The sequence below is a fragment of the Dipteris shenzhenensis genome, chromosome 31, assembly GCF_047967505.1.
Source record: "Dipteris shenzhenensis isolate YYH24624 ecotype China chromosome 31, Dip_SZ_1.0, whole genome shotgun sequence".
Lineage (NCBI taxonomy): Eukaryota > Viridiplantae > Streptophyta > Polypodiopsida > Gleicheniales > Dipteridaceae > Dipteris > Dipteris shenzhenensis.
The window spans coordinates 41,480,764-41,502,235 of NC_141626.1; positions in this window are offsets into that span (position 1 = coordinate 41,480,764).

Here is a 21,472-nt window from a genome sequence, read left to right on the forward strand (position 1 = left end):
GATCGAGCTTCATCCGCACATGTGGCTTATATTTCCGAAACTTCTTACGTTGGGAACTGTGGGGTAACTTTTCCACTGGCAAGGTGTTTCCGAGTAAGGGTTCATGTGCTGCACATACTCCTTCCAGTCCTTCAAGGGACCATTCAAGAGGTGGTGGTTTTGACTTTGAGGGGACTACCTTTGCAAGATACAATTCCACAATCCGTGTTTGGACTCGTTCGAATTCATTGAAGTGCTCGGCCTTGGCTTTTCTGCGATTTCCTCCGGCAGCTTTCTTGCGGGATCTTCTGCTGTTATTCAACTGTGGAGGTTCAACTTTTGGGAGCTCAACTGCCATTAGGGCATGCAGAATGGCTAGGTCATTATCAAAGATGTGATCTTCAATTTCAGCATTCGCAGCCTCTGTTTCAAGGTCCCAAGGAAAATCTGAGTCATCATTGGTATGGGGACCTTCCTCAGGTTCATTATCCCATTCGAGGTCAGCCATAAAGAATGGCATCTCTAGATCGATTGGTTCTTCATGCGTCGGACCTGTAGTGCGTTAACATCTATCTGTGAGAAGATGGGGTCTAATGAATGACAGTTGTCGATGGTTGCCAATGTTTGTATCCAGTTATTGACATTGCTTTGTGAGTCACATGCTATGGCATGCTGTTGCAAGGGATCTGATTTGCTTGAGATTGTCGTGGAAGATGTGTCATCCAATGCTCTAGGAACAATGGGTTTAATAGCTCCTGTCCCCACATTCACCCTGACTGCAGTGTCTCGATTCTGGATTGTCAATCTATCAGTGCCCCAGTCATGGAGGACTGATGCTTCCCGTAACCAAGGACGTCCCAGTAAGATTTGATAGGATTTTTTGGGGAGATCCAAGATTGTGAATTGAAGGAAAAAGCGGACTCCTGCGATCTTAGTGGACACGCCATTCACTATTCCCAAGGGTTTAGCCCGTGAATCATCGGCAAGGTGTATGTTGAAATTAGCCTTTTGCATTGGTGGGAGACCCCATTCTTCGTAAAGCTCCTTTGATAGGACATTGACACCTGCTCCACCATCCACTATGGCTTGGATTTCATTATATGCCTTGTGGATCAAAGGCACAGTGATGTTGCGTATGTCATCTTTCTCACCCATCCGCACAGGGATATCATCAATATCGTTCATAGGTGGAGGGGGAGTTGCGAGTTCAATCCATCCTTTGAAACTCTCCCAGAGATTGGGACAATTGCGTAAGAGGATTCCGATGGGAATGGACACAGGGCAACTGAGGATGCTAGAGAGTGCAGCTCCTTCAAGTTGACGTGGCGGTACATTCTGTTGTGGAGTCTGTTGTTGGAACAAAGGCTTGAGTACAGTATCAATACTTTGTGGGGCCAAGTCATGGAGTGGGTCTTGAGCTTGTTTCTGAGTCTCAAATTGAGCTTGTTCATTTTGGACCCATTGCTGAAGTGCCTGAAAACGAGCCTTCTCCACCTCTGCATTCGGGAATGGAGCTTCTTTTATTCGAGGCTCGGGAGTTGATGTGGGTGAGCTCGGCTGCTCATTGCTTGGCGGAGGTGGAGGCACTTGTGCTTTCTTTCTCAGAAGTCGCTTCGGTTGGATTGGAATGATAGGGTCCTTCATGGCCGCTTTCTGTTGGCGTGTAATTACATTGATAGGTTGTGACCTTAGACTTGCCGGACCCAGACTTTGATGGTCCACCCCAATGATGCCGATGGGGATGTCGGGCTTAACCTCTGTTTGTTCTGGGACCTTATTTTTCATGGGACAATCCATACAAGCATGTCCTATGCCACAATCTCTGCAGAGTGGTTGGAAAGTGGCTGGACTACCGCGATGAGGGCACTCTGCGATTCTATGATTTTCTCCACAACCGTAACACTTGATTGGTGCGCGAAATGTGTTGGGTCGCACTTGATTTGCATAGACTGGTATTAGACCCTCTGCACCTTCTACATAGTACACTGGATACTCTTCTTCATACTCAAATAGTGAGTCTACTTCTTCGGCTTGTAATTGATGTATGGGAACTGCCTGCGGAGCTGGATTTGGTGCTCTTGGATATGGTCGTGGATTCGGATTCCTGAGTAGTTGTGGGACTTGTGTCCGAACGGGAACAGGATTTAGTCTCGGAGCTGGGGGCGCTTGTGCAAGTGCCGGTTGCCTGTATACTGGCATGGGTGCCGCTTGGTATTGTGGTGGTCGAGGCGGATTGTTGCGCATGTTGAAGATGCAACTGGTCTCATCATGGCCGCCGACGACACAGATATGGCACCACAACCGTGGCGGTGGATTTGCTTGTGCATTGATTCTTGCTCTTAGGACTGGGCATTCATTTGCTGTATGATTTGCCAAGCAGTGTGGGCACCAGACATGTTCTCGCCGTGGATATGTTTGAGGTGGCGGCTGAGACAAGTGAAGTTTTTGATCCATGGCCTGCATCATATCTTCTTTCAGCTTCAAGGTCATGGCCTCGAGGCGATCTTCATTGGATGTTTCGGCAGTGTCCTTTGATTTACCTTTTTTCGAGCGCTTATCTCGTGTATTTGATCTGGCATCATCACTGCTAGTGTCTAAATCTGTCATGCCATCTTCGATGTCAATGGCTGCCGCATGAGCAGCACTGAATGTTTCATAGCTACTTATCTTTTTCATATCCTTGCGGATTTTCTTTCTTAGACCTGCTATGAACCATGCCGTGAGGTACTTTGCATCTGGGCGTGGGTCACATTTGGCGATCAATCTCTTCATCTTTTCCAGGTATGTGCGTACATCTTCCCTCCGGCCTTGTTCGATTTTGCTGAGTTGGAGAGCGGGATCATCTTGTAGCCTCTCCGTTTGAAAGCGACGTTTGAATTCGGTTTGAAGTAGGTCCCATGTAGCACGTTCTTCCACAAGAAGGTCGAGGTACCATTCTGATGCCTCATCAGTTAAGGCCATTGGAAACCAAGCCACCTTAGTTTCATGGGATTGATCACCACCTGCTCGACATGCGGCATCAAAATGTTGGAGGAAGCGAGCAAGGTCTCCCCTACCATTATATTTGGGAAGTTCCAGTTTTCCCAAGGGGCGTCGGCCGTGAGTGTTGTGATTTCGTCGATTGAAGAAGTTGTCAGCCTCGGCATCGAGCTCGATGTCCCCATCATGCTCAGGACGACGTCCAGCCATGTTGGGGCGTGGAGGAGTTAAAGGAAGTTGTTGAACCTCAGGGGGGAATTCGGGGTAGAGGATTGGCGGGGGCGGTTGTTGCAGTGGAGTTAGTTGCAGATTGGGCGAGCGTTGGAGTCGAAGTCGTTGGCCGGAACGTAACTGCATGCAGATGGTGCGTGATGTGCCAAGGGTATCGCTACCCCAAGGGCGGGTGTGGAGGTGGTGTCGTTAGGAGAGTTAGAGTGATGTTAGTTTGTGTAGGGACTGTCGTGTTAATAAGGTGCCTAGGATTGTCCTACGTGTGTAGGGAAATGTGCCGGTGCAGACGGATCGTTAATTGGAGGTCGCGGCGTGAAAATACGAGTGAATTAATGCAAAATGAGGCCCACACGGGGGCACGAATGAACGTGTGCTAGGGATGCCGAAATGGTGTGCAATGGGCTGGAAAAATACCCCGTAAAGTGGTGTTTTCGTGTGTGAAATCTGGGTTCAAACGGGGTTCAATTTGGGTCCCAAACAGATAAGTTTTGAGGGGTTAAAGGAGGGGTAAATTTGGCGTTTTGGGGGGTCCTAATGAGGGTGTGAATGGACTTTAAGTCCAACCGAGGGGTTGAAACCAAGTGGCTCTAGTTAGGGAAACTAACCTAGATCCTCCCAGTTACTGTAACTAGGAGGTTAACTAACTGTAATTAGTTACTAACGAAAGAGTTAGTATAACCTAACTGAGGGTAATCTAACCGAACCTAGTCTAACTAACTGAGGGTTAACTAAACTAACCTAACTGTAGTTACTACTAACCTAACCTACGTGAACTAAGCTAACTGAGGTTAACTAACTAACCTAGTTGGCCTAACCTAACCTAACTGTAGTTAAGACTAACTAACCTAGGGTTAACCGACCTAACCTAACCTAACCGAGGTTAACCAACTAACCTAACTGCAGTTAGCAACTAACATGAGGTTAGTTTAGGTTAGGGTTTTTTTTTTTTTTTTTTAATGTGGGGGCTGCCCGACGGTGGCGCCCGGGGGGGGGTGGGTTTACGCAGGGGGCTTGACGCAGGGGGTGAGGGGGGTTGCGCGGGGGGGGGCGGCGGGGGAGGACGAAGGGGGTGCGCGGGAGGGCGGCGAGGGAGGGCGAGGGGGTTGCTTTAGATGGCGGGGGGTGGCGGGGGTGGGGGTGGCACGGGGCGGGGCGGGGGGAGCGCGGGCGGGGGCGTGGGGCGGGGCGGGGGTGGCGCGGGCGGGGGGCGCGCGGGGCGGCGTAGGAGGGCGCTGCACGGGCGGGGGGCACGCGGGGCGGGGCGGGGGCGCGGGGGGCGGCGGGGCGGGGCAGCGCAGGAGGGCGCTGCGCGGGGCGGCGGCGCGGACGGGGTGGCATAGGCGGGCGCTGCGCGGGCGGGGGGCACGCGGGGCGGGGCGGGGCGGGGCGGGGGTGGCACGGGCGGGGGGCGCGCGGGGCGGGGCGGGGTGGGGGTGGCGCAGGAGGGCGCTGCGCGGGGCGGCGGCACGGTCGCCGCGGGCGAGCGGAGGGGGGGCGCTGCACGGGGCGGCGGCGGGGGGTGGGGGGTGGGGGTTTATAGAGAGGGGGGTAAGGGGGAGGGGGTAAGGGAGAGAGAGAGGAGAGGGGGGGTTGGGGGTGGAGGGGTCGAGCGGAAGGGGGGAGAGAGGAGAGAGTGAGAGAGAGAGAGGGGGTGGGGGAGAGTACGAGGGGGAGAGAGGAGAGAGTGAGAGAGAGAGGGGGTGGGAGAGAGAGAAGAGAGAGAGAGAGGGGAAAAGGGGAGAGACGAGAGAGAAAGGAGAGAGAAGGTGGAGGGAGAGAAAGGGGGAGGGAGGAGGGGGAGGTGGAGATGAAGGGGGAGGGGGGGAGGGGGTGGTGGAGGGGGAGATGAAGAGGGAGGGGGAGGGGGAGATGAGAGGAGAGGGGGGGGTGGAGATGAAGGGGGAGGGGGAGAGGGGGAGGTGGTGGTGGAGAGGGGGAGGTGGTGGTGGAGGGGAGGGGGAGATGAACGGGGAGGGGGAGAGGGGGAGATGGTGGTGGAGGGGGAGGGGGAGATGAAGGGGGAGGGGGAGGGGGGAAGGGAGAGAGGGGGTGGGGGAGAGAATGAGGGGGAGAGAGGAGAGAGGGAGTGAGAGAGGGGGTGGGGGAGGGGGAGGGGGGAGGTGGTGGTGGAGGGAGAGGGGGAGGGGGGAGATGGTGGTGGAGGGGAGAGGTGGTGGTGGAGGGGGAGGGGGAGGGGAGAGGTGGTGGTGGAGATGAAGGGGGAGGGGGGAGATGGTGGTGGAGATGGAGGGGGAGGGGGGAAATGGTGGTGGAGATGGAGGGGGAGGGGGGAGGGGGAGGTGGAGGGGGAGGTGGTGGTGGAGATGAAGGGGGAGGGGGGAGGGGGAGGTGGAGATGGAGGGGGAAGGGGGAAGAAAGAGGGAAAAAAAAAACTTGAAAGACTGAAATCGAAAAGCAGGGAGAGGTGATCACCTGATCGCTCTCCAAGTCTTTCTCGATGTAACGGGATTGTCGCGGAACAATGGACGGTGGGTGGAAGGCTAGGTCATCGCTGCGAGAAGGGCTCGATGTCACTTACATGGCGAGGATAGGAGTAAGGGGGCGGTCGATGGAGAGGGAGGAATGTCTTGCATGGGGCTCGGAAGGAGGAAGAGAATGGAGGCAAAAAGTGAAAGATGAAGAATGAGGGGGGGTGGAGTAGGTTTTTATTGTTGGGATATCTCAAGGTGTATGCCTCAGGCACACCTTATGTTTCTATGTGTGAGTGCTAGAGGCACAGTTAGGTGCCCACAAGCACAGTTAGGTGGTGGAAAAGCCACATAGGATGATTGAGTGAATCTAGGAGTAGATTGAGGAGATGATTGAGGAGCTTTGAGGTCATCAGTGATGTCAGTGACCTTGTATGAGGTGCCTACTTAAGGACCTCTTTCTTCTTCATTCTATATGCAAGTATTCTGATTTTGTGTCAACTCTACTCTTTCCTTTCAGTGTTCCAACATGGTATCAGAGCCATTTGATCCCCCTTGAGCCCATTCCTGCCACATCATCATCTTCTTCTTCTTCTTCTTCACCATCTCTCCCTCTTCTCCCAAAAATTTGCTTGAGCTTGTTCTCCTTCAATACTCAACCATTTCCCACGCCCTTTCTGCTGGAGATCCCTCTGGTTGGGGCGAACTTTGGGCTGGAAGGAATCGACGAAATTCGCGCGCTGCTCGTCGCCATTACAGAAAAGTCGTCGAAATCCTCTACTGCAAGTTCTCTGCACCTGCAGGCGACCTGATGCATATTTTCGCCTCTTCTTCCCAGAGGATCTACTGTGGTATACCAGCTTTCTTTTGCCTTAGAAAGCCCTCTTTCTTTTGCTTTGAAGAGTGTGATATGAGCCCTCCAAGTTCAGCTCTCTAGTTTTGACAGTTTTGACATACTTTTGAAAATGATGCTACATAAAATGCTACTCTAGCATTTCTGGTCTTTTGAAGTTTTTAATAACTTCACTACAAGTGTTGCTTCAGCTTTGTTTTGACTTGCTAGACTTGGATGTGATTGGAAAGTGTTTATTTCATTCACTCCTATGAAGCATGCAAAAGTAGCATCATTGTTTGAAAACTAGTCACTACTATTTGCTACATCAAGTGGCTATACTTTGGAAGTATTTCAGTTCTTTTTGCCTTGTAAGAGAGATAGACACTGCCCAATATCTGGGTTAGACCCTCTCATGGCTACTTTATATAATCTTGAGAAGTTCAATGGAAAGGGGTTCCATACATGGCAAATGAAGGTAAAATTTGCATTAATGCGGGAGAACTTATGGGGACTTGTCAAACCTACTCCTACCGCTTCTTCTACGGCCTCAAATGCTGGAGAATCTTCAGCTCCGACATGACCGGCAAGGGATCCAGCAAGAGAAGAAAAAGCATATGGTATAATTGCTTTAGCTTTGGGTGATGATTACATACATCATATATCTGACTTGGAGTCTCCATCGGAAGCATGGCAGAAGCTAGATTTGATTTTTGGTGCAAGCTCTCATATTTCTAAACTATCACTTAAAATCTCTTTCTTTGAATTAAAGATGGCAAGTGATACTACTTTAGCTGCCCATGTCAACTATATGCGGAGTCTTATGACTCAGTTAGCTTCTATCAACTCTCCTATCACCCCTGATGATGCTATGGCAGTACTACTTAAGAGTATGCCTGAAAGCTTTGATCACATTGTAAGCACTTTGAAGAATCTTCCCAATCCAAACCTTTAAGGCATTATCTCAGCTCTCCAAGAAGAAGAAAGACATATGGAGTTAAGGAAAGGCAATGACACTACTTATGTTATGAAATTCCAGAAGGGCAAGTATTCTCCTTGCAATCACTGTGGAAAGACAAATCACCTTTCAAAGGACTGCTTTAAAGTTAATCCATGTAAGCACTGTGGCAAAAAAAACCATAGTGAGAAGTTCTGCAGAGACAAAGCAAAGACAGAAAATGCAAATCTACTTACAGTGAATTTGCCTCCACAAGATGAGGCATCCCATGAAGATTATGCATTTTAAATCATCTCTATGTATGCTCCAGATCACTCTTTTTATGTCAAGGTACTCAGCCTGGATAGTCCTCCAAAATGAATGAAAATAAATTATTGTGTGTTGTGTTTGTGTGTTTTGTAAACACCTCTGGTCACCTTATGATGTAGGCCATGTGTATGTTTTGTTCCATGGTACCTCCTACAGACATAGTGTGCATGTACATGTAGGGGAGATAACCATTGGAAGGTCTGTTTGTATCCCTTTCTGTTTACCTTACACCCAAGGAAACCCTTGCTAGCATGAGAACCTAGCCATAGATTTATCCTTGACCACCATGAGATGGCATGAGAAGCTATGAGACTAGATGTATCCTTGACATAGCCTGAGGCATTTCCTTGAGGGGGGGTTTGTTGGGATATCTCAAGGTGTATGCCTCAGGCACACCTTATGTTTCTATGTGTGAGTGCTAGAGGCACAGTTAGGTGCCCACAAGCACAGTTAGGTGGTGGAAAAGCCACATAGGATGATTGAGTGAATCTAGGAGCAGATTGAGGAGATGATTGAGGAGCTTTGAGGTCATCAGTGATGTCAGTGACCTTGTATGAGGTGCCTACTTATGGACCTCTTTCTTCTTCATTCTATATGCAAGTATTCTGATTTTGTGTCAACTCTACTCTTTCCTTTCAGTGTTCCAACATTTATAGGTTTGGATTTTAGGTTTAGGGTTTAGGTTTAGGGTTTAACCCTAAACTCTTCCCGAGCCATAACTCTTTATGGAGAGCTCGGTTTGCCTTTCTGTAAAAAGGTAAAATGATCGTAATTGAAAGCTCTACGCAACTGTGTCCACTACCTAGCCTAATTGTACATCATGTGGCTTTTACACCTACCTACGCATGTTTACTCGCTACTTGAGACGCTAGTCTCCCCGGCAGCGGCGCCAAATGTTGGCTCTTTCCTACTGCTATCGTAGGAAGAGCTGGGTAATCTCTGTTGCAGGGTTCCGAGGCTTTTTGTCACCTACAGATATATTGGGATTGTCGTTGTAGTATATGTGTAGCTTAGGACCTCGAGTCGTGTTCCGGTGAGAGACGTAGGCTTAAGTGTGGTAAGTAAACAAAGTGCAAGCATGTGTTAATGGCACATAAACCATCGTTGTTGGGGTAATGAAGGCTTTCGCCTTCATTGGGGGTTGTAGGGTTTAGGAGGAGTTTAAGGGTTCAGAAGGAGGTTCCAGGGTTTAGAAAGAGTTCAAGGGTTAGAAAGAGTTCCAGGGTTTAGAAGGAGGTTCCAAGGTTTAGAAGGAGTCCAGGGTTAGAAGGAAGATCCAAGGTTTAGAGTAGAGTACATGGTGGAGAACTCATCTCCCTCGTAGATCATGGAGTTTAAGGGTTTAGGAAAGCATAGGAGTGGGAGAGGAAGAAGGTGTAAGAGCATGGGTGAAGGAAGAGAGAGAGGAGGAAGGAGGAGGAGGGAAGAGGAAAAGGGAGAGGGAGGAGAGAGGAGGAGGAGGAGGAGGGAGGAGGAGGAGGAGGAGGAGGAGGGAGGAGGAGGAGAAGGAGGAAGGAGAAGGAGGGAGGAGGAGAGGGAGAGGGTGGGTTGCAGGGATGGAGGAGAGGGGAGAAGGGTTGCAAGGTTAGGACATGCTTTTGGACGTGCAGTGCAAGGAAGCATGGACACTTGAGACAAATGCTTGGAATACCAATGTAGACTCAACACAATGCCCCAAGAGTGTGGGCTTCATTCCATTATGGGGTATTTATACAAGTTGGAGAGCTTCTCTCTCACAAAGTCGTATCACAAAGTTGTAACACAAAGTTGTATCACAAAGTTGTAACACAAAGTTGTAACACCTTCTCTCTCTACATGTAGAAGTTGTAACACAAAGTTGTTACACAAAGTTGTAACACAAAGTTGTGACACAAAGTTGTGTCACAAAGTCGTAACACATTCTCTCTCTTCATGTAGAAGTTGTAACACAAACTTGTAACACAAAGTTGTTACACAAAGTCGTAACATAAAGTTGTGTCTAGAAGTTGTAACACAAAGTTGTATCACAAAGTTGTATCACCTTCTCTTTCTTCATAAGTTCATGTTGGCACAGAGTCAACAGAAGCATCGAAAGACATGTGTCCTGTCTTCCAATAGCTGACTGCATCACTCTTTCTCAACCATGGTCTCCCGAGTATGGCTGGGTAACTCCTGCATGTATCTTCAATGTCCACTACATAGAAATTGACAGTGGTGGTCAACACGTTGACAGTGATAGGCAAATCCTCAATGACTCCCAGTTTGGCGAGTCGTCGACCATCTGCTACCTTGATTCGAGTGGAGGAACGCCTTGTACATTTCAAATTCAATTTCTTCATGATTCGGGGCACCATGATATTACATGCAGCTCCCCCATCAACACACACATTTTTGACACGGCAATTATCTATGATGACATCAACTGTGTGTGGGTGCCGATCAATTTCTTCAGAGATAGAAGATACCTCTCTTACCTTTCCCTTTTTCTTTGTTCCTCCTTGTTGAGAGCCCTTGCTGTAGCTCACGTCTCACCTTAGGGCTTAATGCTATTAGTTGAGGGAGCATGATGCTCAAAGAATGATGAGCAAGGTCTTGAACGCGACCGAATTGTCTTCTTGCCCTGAGTCGATGGGAAAATCCAAGGGTGACCACTTACTCCTACGGGATCTTTTAGTCTTCTCTGTTGGTGGGTTTGCCATTTTAGCATCTGAGGGCTCTGAGAAGGACACCTTCTTCCTAGGGTAGCTCGGTCCATGGTTTGGAGAGGGGTCTAAGGTGATATGACTTCTTTTCCCAAGGTCAAGGATCTCTACGTCAGAATCCTCAGTGCTAGACTCAGTTAGAAGATTCACCCTTGGAATATTGCGGCATTCCGTGTGATAATGACCCTTCTGGTGGCACTCATAGCATACAACATTAGCACGGTCTCTTGGAGGGCGGTTGGCTTGATTTTTTATGCCCACCATCTCAAGCCGAAGATCATTTAGGGCCTTGGCTAGGTCATTGACTCCAGGTTCTGTTGCAAGGGGGGCCTCTTTAGGTGGAGGGGCCGAGGGAGTAGAAAGGAAGGGGGCTCGTGGGCGAGGCTGGGAAAATCTTCGAGGCGGAGGGTGAGAGTATACACCTTGTTGAGGGTAAGCATCTAAGGGAGGACCATACATTTGAGGTGGAGGCAGTGGATACATCCCTGATGAGGGGTGGGAGTATGCCCTTGAGTTAGGCCCCCCAGGTTGTTGTTGCAGGAATTGAGGGGGTTGCAAAGGGACAATCGTCTTCTTTGAAGCGGGGTTAGACTGAACTTTATCAAACTTTTGAGCAATCTCATGTGCTAGCACCATAGTTTCTGGATTCTCCCATTTAAGCTTGAGGCGGAATTCATCACTTGCTCTTGCTACAAGGTAGCCCAACACATGCTGAGTCATTCTAGCTCAAAATCTGGCATTGTCCTCCTGTGTGGCAATTAAACGGTCTACGAGCACAGCCGCTCGATCCACATATCGACACGCCTCTCACCTTCTGACTGCTTCAAGTTTGCCACCTACAAGTACACATTCTCCGGCTCCTCTTCTTTGTTGAAATACTCAATCATTGCTACTGTCAACCTTGGCCAGCTTTGGCAAACGTCTTTGGCCTGCTTCTCATACCACACTTGAGCCAAACCCTCTAGAAATGTGGGAAGAACCAATAGCCATCTGTCTTCAGTAAGAAATTTGAGAGAAACACAATGGCACTTGAAGGCCACAAGATACTCATTTGGATTTTCTTCCACTCGTCCACAAAACACGGGAATGTCAGCCATGCTTGGAAGATGGAAAAGAGAGTGGCAAGATGAGGCTTATCTATGGACAAACAATAGAAAGAGGAATCTTGAACTGAAAATCGGGTGAAGATACATCCACAAAGCACACATAGGCAGGGTAGGGTGTGACTGGTGTATTGTGAAATACTGCACAGGAAGAATCTTCAGCATAGAATAGCACATAGACAATCTTAAAAGGACCAACCCTCATGATATCACATCCATCTTTACAAGCGAGGGTTAGAGACGCGGCATTGCATGAGGTTGTTCATCAAGGCAAACAAGAATGCCATTACAAATGTCAATAGTTGGAGAGCTTGCACATCACCTTCAGCTTCTTCCAGTTCTTGTAGTTGCCATGCTATTTCTTCAAGGGGTGGGCAGTCTGGCATCCTTCTTTTGAGCAATGTCCTTGAGGACCTTCCTGACGATCTTTCGAAGTCGATGAACTGGTATCAAGTATGCCCAACACTTAGTTTCATGATGACCACAACCTTTGCATTCCTTACAAATGATCACCCTCCTTCGTGGCTTGCGGCTTTGTTGGGGTGGTGCTTCCACTCGCGTCATGCGTGATTAAAGTATAAGCTTCACGTGCCAAGAAATTAGCAACTAGATTTCAAGCTCGAGGGATATGCTGAATTTTTACCTCTTCAAATTGGTTGCAAAGTTCCAATGCTTGTTGATGTCATGGAACCAAGCCTTTGCACCACACTTTCCACCTTCCACTAACTTGTTCACACACAGTTGAGAATCTCCTAGCACTTCAAGTTGCTTGGCATGATGTTCTTGTGCCTTTTGTAGCCCAAAAATGAGCGCCGAGTACTCAGCTTGATTGCAAGTACTTGCAGGTGTAGACTTGCTGTAACAATACTCCTCATGACCCAGTGAAGTGAGCTTCACACCCACGCCAGCAGCCTTGGTCGAAGGTTTGTAAGCTCCATCAAATTGAAGGATCCAAGATGTCATCACACCAAGAATAAAATTCGGACATCCCAAGTTTCTCAGTAGTCCAAGATAGGTAGGAGGAGAGAGTGGGGAGAATTCAACACTTGAGCCAAATGTTCAGCACCAAATAAACTTGCAATTCTTTGTTGATAGTTTATCTTTAGACCAAAAAGAATTACAACTTGAAGCTTGAAATGAGGCACAAAAGGTTGATTAGGTACAAATGGATTCCTTGGTCGAAACATTACCAACCATAGCCGAGGTCTAGAAACCTTTGTAGTGAGATTGAGAATAAACCATTCAAGATGAGCTTATCCATACGAATTAACAAACAGATGCACCAAATCTCCCCCCAAGCTTGGGGAGCATCCCACCCTTTGATGAAGGACACCGTTTTAATTACCTCTGAAGCAACATGTAGTTCGATCACCGTACAATGAGTAGAAGTAAAATCAAAGTTCTCCCAGCGTATTAGTAGTTCTTCACCATGAATCATCCACGGTGTATCATTCCACCCGTCATCTCCTTGAACAATGCACTAGACAATCATCCATTGAAGGTCGATATGAAGATCAAGGAAGAGATATCATGCATTGGTAGCCATAAGGCACAAAGGACCAGGCACCAAATCCTTAAACGCATTGAGAAGTGACATAAATATCCACCCTCCTCATGTGGTGTGCATCCATGAAGTGAACTTGGAGAAGTTCTGAATCGGCGATCTAGCAGGAGATGTGAATAGAGCACATGAAATGAAGTACTTTTTCTTTTTACCATAAGAGCAAACTCCCCACGGTTAGAGAGTTATAGTTCCCGAGATTTCAATATATAAATAAAAATCATTACATTTTCATCACTTCCAACTTGTTGGCCCAATGATAAGTTTCCCTTTTGTGAAGGGGGAGGTCTTGGGTTCAAATCCTACTCTTTAATAAAAAGAGAGAAGAGGAGAGGAGAAGGAGAAGAGAAAGAGAAAGAGAAGAGAGAGGGGGGTGCGGGATATGGTGTTACAGTTTTGTAGAAACTCAAAAGAACTATCCGTGACCAGAAGATGTAGCAGCCTAGAAAACTATCGCGCGGGTGAACATAGTAGATGCGCGAATCGAATGTGTGCATAGTAGCTTAGAAGGAGCACAAATGGTATAGTTTTGCAGATGCGACTAGTATGAGCAGAAGATTCGCCACTAGCCGTGGAGATTTCGATCCCAACAGCCACACCATTTCTATTAGCCAGAAAAGAAATCAAGACCAGAGGATAGAGGCTAAGCATGGCGACACTCGAGGGCCATAGAGGAGAGGAGATTGTGAGCTTGAAACATTATCATGGGGGGGGAAAAGGAATTAGAAGGGGAGGCAATGAAGAGGGAGACTATGACACAAGGGGAAAGGGAGAGGGGGAAGAGAAGCATGTACATGATAGGAGGAGGAATGTAAAGGTGGAGACATCAAGGGAAGAGGACCATACTTTATTTGACAGAAAGGATGAGAGGGAAATATCAAAGTACTAGCTAGGTGGCTTTACAAGAATGAGCGTGCCTCATCAAGGAATAGCCCCCTCCTTTTATAGCTAAAAGAGGGGGTCTCTCCCAATTAATGCATCCTCCCACATGCATGGTGTGTTTGGAAAAGTCTCCCATGTGGGCTAGGTGGTTACGCACTCTCAATTGTGTGCGACAACCCTTTGCCTCAATTTTCCACACAAATCAAGCCCCATATCTCAAGTCTATGATACTCCCTTGGTATCTTCCCAATTTTATAATATGTTCAAACCTCTAGGAGGACAAGTGGAGGGTTGGCACAAGGAATCTTGCCACGTCATCCTACTTTCCCCATCATTTAACTTACTCTTTTGGACCTTCTATACCTTCCCCACATGGGCCTATCCTATATGGAGGGAATAACCCAATATAATATCCATCTCCACCCTCGAGGGGGTGACTCATCATATGTAACTATATCACGTGAGTTCAATAGAAGGATATTTTCTATTCCTAAAATTTACAGAAATAAATATACATAAGGGACTATTTAAAATAGTTCTGAAAAAAATTTACAGATTTGTATAGAAAAGGGGTACATTTTATTAATGAAAAATTTACAGATAAGGTATTTTAGAAATAGGCCTTGAACGCACGTGATATAGAGGGTTTATACATAGTGACCCCCCTGAGTCTCCACCTATTTTATATTACTTCTCCCATGGACTTTGAGCCATAACTCACTAAGTGAAGCCTAGGTGGAGGGGTGGCACATGGAGGAGCCATGCCACCTTACCTTTTATAATATTACTACCATGGATTATGTACAACACACCTTACGGGTCCTCTTATGTGGAAGGGTGGCACATGGTCATGCCCTACCACCTCAACCCTGGGCCCGATGCACACCATATTTTATTATACTATTGCCACATATACAAACACACACACATATTAATGCCTTTTTCCTTAGACAATTTTATCCATAACAGTAGCAACAATAGATTGGGGAGACAATGGGTTGTGGGGAATAGTGAATGCACCTAAGGGAACAATAGTTATGGGAAATGGCCAAGAGATAGATGGGAGGATGATTGAATTTAGAGGCCGAGAGGTGAGCGCAGGGAGAGAAGAAGAGGGGGGAATGAGAGCAAGAAGTGAGGGATAATGGGCAAAGTAGAGAGAGGGAGAGCAAGAAGGGAACAAGGGAAGAGGGATTGAGTGGCTATGAGGTAGTGAAAGGATGGGAGGGAGGTGTGATGATGAGAGAGAAAGATGAGTAAGAAGCATGGGGAGGGACACTATGTGTGAATATAGTCTTTTAATGTGAAGTAGGCAATGAGGGAAGGGAGAGATGAGAGATGAGAGAGGGAGGGGAAAAGAAATAAAATAATGTATGAGGGAGAAATGAGAACTAGGTGAAACCTTAGGGGATGCACTACCAATAAACCTTACATATCATGTGCACTCAAGGGGTATTAAAAAAACCCTCAACTAAAAATTTTCACCCAATAAAAACCCCCCTCTTTACTTATGAACTAATTGGATTTTTTTTAAAAATGAAATAAAAAACCCCTCCTATTATTGTAATCTTGTTAAATTTTTTCAAAAAGTTTAATTAAAATACCCCTCCTTTTGAATGCACAAGTTGTCAATGTCATAGAAATCTGCATCCTAACAGCCACACCAAACTATAGTTGGATTTTGAAACCACCACGAGGCGTATCGATTCCAAGAAGGAATTTCAGAATTGCATTTTCTAGTGGCAAATGATATAGATCTTCTTCTATTACTGGGTGGCAAAAATTTTACAGTATTTTCCTTACTGATGGTGAACACACTATTGTAAATAGCTTTTGGCAGCCAAAATTTCAAAGTTTAATGGTTGTATAAGAATAAATTGTGCTCTTGAAGAAAGGCTACTCAGGGGGGTCACTATATATAAACCCTCTATACCACGTGCGTTCAAGGCCTATTTCTAAAATCCCTTATCTGTAAATTTTTCATTAATAAAATGTACCCCTTTTCTATACAAATCTGTAAATTTTTTCGAAAACTATTTTAAATAGTCCCTTATGTATATTTATTTCTGTAAATTTTAGAAATAAAAAATATCCTTCTGTTGAACTCACGTGATAGGGTTACCCCCCCGAGAAAGGCTAGCTACCTCAAAAGATAGGTGACGTGCTAGAAATTAACAGTCAAGAAAGCAAGTGATACTTTGTCAATGGAAGGAATCATCATTTTTTGGAGCCCAATTCTTTTGGCCGACTCAATGCACATGGTGATCACTTACTACTATAACTCATTTTGATTTGTTGACCACGTTGCAACTTCACTACCATAACATGCCCAAAGAAGCACAGTCATGGAAATCGACTTCCATCCTTGATGTAGATGCATAGATGTATGCATATGGAGATATCATAGATGTATGCATGTGGATATATATTTGATGATGTGGTTTCTTTATTGTAAGTGTGTGAAGACACTTTAGGACTCTCTTGTACATGAAGAGATTAGTGTACTAAAGGTGTATTGGATTTTAGAGCTCCCGTAATACATGATATGTGTTCATGCTCTCTCCCTCTTGTGTGTTAGTTGATTTCCCTTCCAACAATTTGGTATCAAGCAATTGTAGAAAGAGTTTGGGTAACTACAACTTCACAAGGATGAGTCTCAGAGCTCCAAATGACATAAAAGGGCATTTTGATAAGGCCGAAACAAATGGATTTCTTCTATTACAAACAAATAGAAGCATAAAGTTCTTGGTATGCTATGAAAGAGGATTCCAACAAAGAGGATCAAGTTTGTTAGCGATTTGAATGATATCAAGTGACGAAAGAAACATTGCAACCAAGAGATGGTGGATAGTCAAGTTCATCACAAAGGGCAAATGGCTATGATGGGCAAGCTGCAACGCTTCCCAAAGTTCCTCCACCTCAATCCTATGATTGTAATCTAAATATTCTTAGCACATTTTCCTAGATCTTAAACGAGTCTTAAACCCTTTGTTATCAATTTGCATGCAAATATTAGATGGTTGAATTTTGAGTTGCCATGAGAATCTGTTGCAACCCAATGGTGAACGATTTTCCTAAGAGGTTCTTGGATTTAGGTTGGAGAGATTCCTTCACAGAGGAGTCAGGTCTGAAAGTTTGTGAGCAGCTTCTACAAATATTACTGCAAAAGATCACCAAGATGATAAGGTAAAATAAATCAAAATGAAACCAGTCTTCAAGCTTTATCAATAGTTCTCATATTGCTTGGGGGGTCACATACAAATATGTAAGCATAGTACATGGGTTCAACAAAAGGGATTTTTAAAATCAGTACCATTTAAAGGGAGTACTCACCGATTAAATAGAAAAAGGGTGCATTTTATTCATGAAAAATTCATAGATAAGCCGGGAGTTTTAAAGTAGTCCTTGAACACACACAACATGATATAGAGAATTTACATATAGTGATCCCCCCGAGTTAGATTGGCAATTCAATGGATTCAAGGGAAGTATCTAGCATAAAGAGTATTTGATTCGAGATTTGATTTCACTAGAAATGTCTCTTAGCCAATGTGTAAATGCCCAGATCTAAAATTCAGGTCACGAGGACTAGTGAGAGCTTGTGATTGATCACAGTTGTGATAGTAGTTGAAGAAGGGGAATAAGGAAGATGAAGAATCATGTGTAGGTACTATGATAATCGAGTGTATGCAGAGGATGGTCTCAATAAAGGCTTCCAAGGAATTATGCATTCTGTTGTGAGCATACTAGCAAATTGCTGAGTTGGAAAGTTACCAGCAAATTGTTGAGTTGCAAGATCATGGCCATTGTGAGTGGAACTCCTTGTGAGAGAGTCATCAAGGGTGGTGGCCTTTAAGGCTTTAATGATATTGTGATGATTTGAGAATCCATTTGATCTACTAGAAAGGAACAAAGGAGGGAGGTCCCAGTGGCAGAGAGCAAACTCTACATAAGCCATGTGGGAGAAAATTACACATTTTTAATCTTTTTTTTTTAAAGATCTTAGACATGGGATGTTCTTCCAATAAAATTTATTGCTGTAGAATTTCTGTTGTTTGAGAGTCCAATGACACCTATCTCATTTTTCATAAAAGTCAAGGAAGGGTGTTAGATACTTGAAAGAAGATTGATTGCTATTAGAAAAGATTGATGCCCATTCGATTTAAAGCCAAGTAATTGTTCATTGCTCTCTTTTAGTCATTTACTACTATTTAATTTTGCAAAAATTTTCATAGTACCCATGAGTATCACGATGGAAGCAATTGCTATTTGGGGTAGCACTAATTGCAAGAAATTGCATATTTGGGCAATGTGAACAATTTGATGCATTAATGGGTCCCTAATTCTTGGAAGAGGCATAATCACTCTCTTTCTATCATTCCTTTCCCTCTCTCTTTCTCCTTTCTCATGGCAGACATTCCCATATTTTTTTGGATTCGTAGGTGAAAACCCACAAGAATATCTTAATGCTTTCAAGAACTGATGTGTGTCTCATAATCTCCTTACAGGAGATCTATGGTTATTCCTATGTTTGTGGATGAATTTGCAAAAGTGTGTTATGAGAAGAAAATGGATGTTGTTTTTTTTGACAGAGCTACCCGAGTTTGACTCCAACACTAGTTGAGCATTCTGGCAAGGGTGACGAGCCCATATTTGTCTCAATCATGTAATAAATATAAGCCCTACTTCTATAAACAATATAGAAGCTCATGGATACACCATGTGTAAACCCTATATAGCATGTGCATTCAAGGCCTATTTATAAAACCCCTTATCTGTAAATTAATCATGAATAAAGCAAACCCTTTGTCTATTCAATCTGTGAACAGCCTCTTTATATGATATCTGTAGGTATGTGAAAAATGTGTAAGAAGGGGATTTAAAATATCCTCCTATTGAACCCACATGCTATGCTCACATATTTAGGAGTGAATCACATGAGTATACAAGGAACCAAAGCCAAATTGTTATTGTATATCACAATAAGATTTCTTTTGTGCCATCTATCCACATAAAAAGCTAATAAAACTCAAAATATTATTGTAAAAAATATAATACATAGTAAAACCTAAATCCATAGATTAGTGCAGAGTAAGATCTAAAGCTTGTTTTAGCTCTATTCTCTATGCACAATACCTTATTATATAGAATACAAAGATTTTGAAATATGAGATCAAAGCACAAATAAAAACAAGGTCATACCAAAAAATCAGTGAGACCTACAATCAGACTCAAATTTTTTAACCAAAAAGCTCAACTAGAAAGAAAACATGAGCATTGTTCTAGTTTGGGGATGTTTGTGGTCAAGAAAAATGAGGAGGACTACAAGGTTAGGTTAGGCCTTTAGCCGCCTATCAAAGGAAATGTTTAATAATTATGATGAGCCAATGAATTTTTTGTAGGTATTTAATAAGTAGACCTACCAAAATCTATAAATAAATATGATTTCTTCTAGAAATAGGGAACCTCTCATATAGAGGTGTGAACATGACAAAATCATGCTGAAGGGTATGTTAAAGGGTTCCATATAACCTTATCTAGAACTTTATATTTTAATATTTATACTTAGATCTTTTTTTAATTGGCTTTTTTTTTGTAATGGATATAGTATTCAAGATATCTCATATGTCATGTTGACACCTCGTTTACATCTAAGAATGTGTGCAAGATGAGAAGAACTCTTAAGGATCTTCAAAAACTACCTCTCTATTCTATAAAAATGATGGCAAGAGGTAGTGCTACACACATAAATTATGTAAATTATATATACCAACAAGCTAAGTGTTGAATGTATGTTTAAATTCTCGATCTCCATTTGGGCAAATGATCAGTATACATTCCTAAATAAACCTTGCTTAATGATTCTACATTTAGCAGGTATGCAAATATGGAATAGATTTGTACATACCTAGGTTTTGTTACAACAACTGAGATTGATGGTTTTAAATCATATGATCTTCAAAGAGAAATTTAAGAAACATTTGGAAATTCACACAATTTTAGTACCATTATCTTTGGTCAATATATAGAATTTTAAGAATGGACTTTCTACATGAATTGATAAGTTAGAGGCCATGTAAAGATGACAATTTGAGAGTTTTCTTTTTGCATGAAGTGATAAGTTGAAGAATTTGTAAAATTTGCATATATGTTTGTTACTCATGCTTGAAAATGCAAGGTTCTCTCAGTGGGAGAGTGATTGTTTCAATAAAATGTATGGGGAGAGAGAGAGAGAGAGAGAGAGAGAGAGAGAGAGAGAGAGAGAGAGAGAGAGAGTGTATTGCACTCTGAAGTAAAATTAAATATTTTAATTGAATCTTTTATAATAAATTAACAATATTATATATACTAAATCTAAATAGAATTACAACTTTATTTCTTTAAAAATTAATGTTAATTGAATTATTTGTAAATAATTATACTTAATTGATTTATATAATATTATTTCTTAAGAAGTATTGTTATTATTACTGTAGATTAATTTGATATTTTGGAAATTTACACACACACACATTTTTGCCTTTGGTGAGAATTTTTTTTTGCATTTATATTACAAAGTCAGCATCCCAAAGGAGGATGTGCTCAAAAACATCAAGAGAAGATCTCAATATAGGACAAATACACATCTTGATCTATAGACCCTATTTGCAAGCAATCATAAAAAGATTGCTGTAAAGAGTGCGTGAAGAAAGAGTAAGGTGAGAAAAGTGGATCACCAAAAACTCTATGATTTTTGTCTTTCGATAGAGTCCAAAGTGCTCAATATCTAACCCAAAGAACACACACACACACACACACTTTTCTTTTTCTTTTTTTTGTGAAATCTTATATTTCTTTGTGGGAAACCTCAGAAGAGGTTAAAACCCACCATGAAGTACAAAAGTGAAAAGATTGCAAGTAGGCCCTTAGGAAAAGCTAGCATGAGGCTAGTTGAAAACTAGAAAAGTGAAAATGTTTACAAGTCACTAGGGATCACAGATAACCAAGGGAGGAAAATATGAATTTAGATACCTCAAGGTGGTGCCATAAAGACAATATACTCCAAAGTGATCCCCTATTGTAGTAAAAAAGCATTGAGTGAAGTAGTAGTGCCATCAATAAAATACAATTTCTTTTGAACTTTATGATTCTTCTTCACACACACACACACACAAAGAGAGAGAGAGAGATAGAGAGAGAGACAGAGAGGAAGACGAAGAAGAAGAAGAAGAAGAGGAAGAAAATGGATTGTATTATTCTCCATAAATAGTATTCATTCTAATGAGAATCTTCAAAATAAGAATCAGACCTTAAACTTCAAAATCATGTAGAAAAGAAATATTTTGACTTGAAAGTCTAGTACAAGTCTACAAAGTTACATCCCAAAGCACTAGGAGTGTGGAAAAAGCATAGACTAGCTTGAAATTCTAGTATACCTCTCAAAGTTTCCCTTTGAAAGTGTGAATGGAAGATTCTAACCCTCTTCCTCTCCAATTCCTCTCCACCTTACTTTTATAATTACATATGCGCAACTTAAAAATAAGAAAGG